General features: G+C 53.8%; 1 protein-coding gene across 1 annotated transcript in view; it reads right to left on the bottom strand.

The window, feature by feature from the left end:
• Positions 1-65, bottom strand: part of NASP (nuclear autoantigenic sperm protein) — a 17,819-nt gene extending 17,754 nt beyond the window's left edge. Inside the window, exon 1 of the mRNA XM_019531343.1 lies at positions 41-65. The gene's annotated coding sequence lies outside the window, so the exon portion shown is untranslated. The remainder of the gene's footprint in view (positions 1-40) is intronic.
• Positions 66-1,156: the final 1,091 nt, after the last annotated feature.

Below are 1,156 nucleotides of genomic sequence, written 5' to 3'. Positions count from 1 at the left end.
GCGGCCGCCCCGCCTCAGCGAGCCCCACGGCCCGCGGTACCTGGAGCGCGCAGGAGACGCGGGTGCCAGAAACAGGGGGCGTCGGCGGCGGCAGAGTGCTGCCCCCGGCCCCTCGGGCTGCCTATATACCCCCCAGGCCCCGCCCCCGCCACTACAGCTCCCGGCGTGCCCCGCGCCCGCCGCAACGCGGGGCTTCTCCGCAGCGGGCGGCGACAGGCATGCCGGGAAGCGTAGTGCTGAGGGGAGGCCCGCCTCCGTGGCATGGTGGGAAAGGGCAGGGCATGCTGGGAGTTGTAGTCTGGGAGAGTCCATGTGAGCTGGGAGGCACAGCCTCATCCCCCACACCCTGAGTATTGTGCCAGAAACCCGCACAAAACAATCTCCCGGAGGAGACGTAAATAGTGGGAAGGAACAAGAACACAGTGGGATAAAACATCGCGAGTGGGAAGGAACAAAAACATCCATGGCATACCCTCACTGTCCCAGTCCTGGCCGGCCTGGCTCCGCAGATGCAGCAGACATAAGAGCCGTGCAACAGGAAGGATTTGAGAGGGTCGTATACACACACATTTTTTAAAGAAAAGCAAAAAAACAAAAAACAAAACTTCAATACATAGAAAGACAGAAAAGGCTATGAGGTTTTAACTGGCAATTCAATCTCAATTGCTAAGCATCGCACCTAAGAAAGCCAGTAAGAGACAGTAAACCCAACTCTCTTACTTCTCTTTTGCATAACAAGGGTGCACTTTTTACTCTGAATGCACCACATTTAAATTTGATAGGTGCAAATGAAACACTCATCCAGCCTTAGCAAGGGAAATAATCATCCAGCCTTAGCCTGTACAGCAAGATAAGTTGATGCTGAGAATGGACTAGAAAAAGACGAGCAAAAAATGTCCACAGATCCTTCCCAGATGATGCAAACTCCCAGGGCCTGGGTACACACAAACTTCTAAGTGAGAGAGGATTAGAAAAAAATTTCTCTCTGGATTTATTTAGTCATTACCCAACACCTTCCCCCGAGATGCTTGGCACCGGTCACTCTCGGGAGGCAGGATACATGGACCCTGGGGGTGGCAAATCCCCTCTTCCTGTTCTACTTCCTAGTCTCTCTTCCTTCCTGCCCCCAGCAAGAGTGGGACGGCTGTTCAGAACA

This window comes from Crocodylus porosus, unplaced genomic scaffold, assembly GCF_001723895.1.
Source record: "Crocodylus porosus isolate Cpor-Errol unplaced genomic scaffold, CroPor_comp1, whole genome shotgun sequence".
Lineage (NCBI taxonomy): Eukaryota > Metazoa > Chordata > Crocodylia > Crocodylidae > Crocodylus > Crocodylus porosus.
Note: the sequence above shows the minus strand (reverse complement) of the source record. Positions and strands in the feature narration are given on the sequence as shown.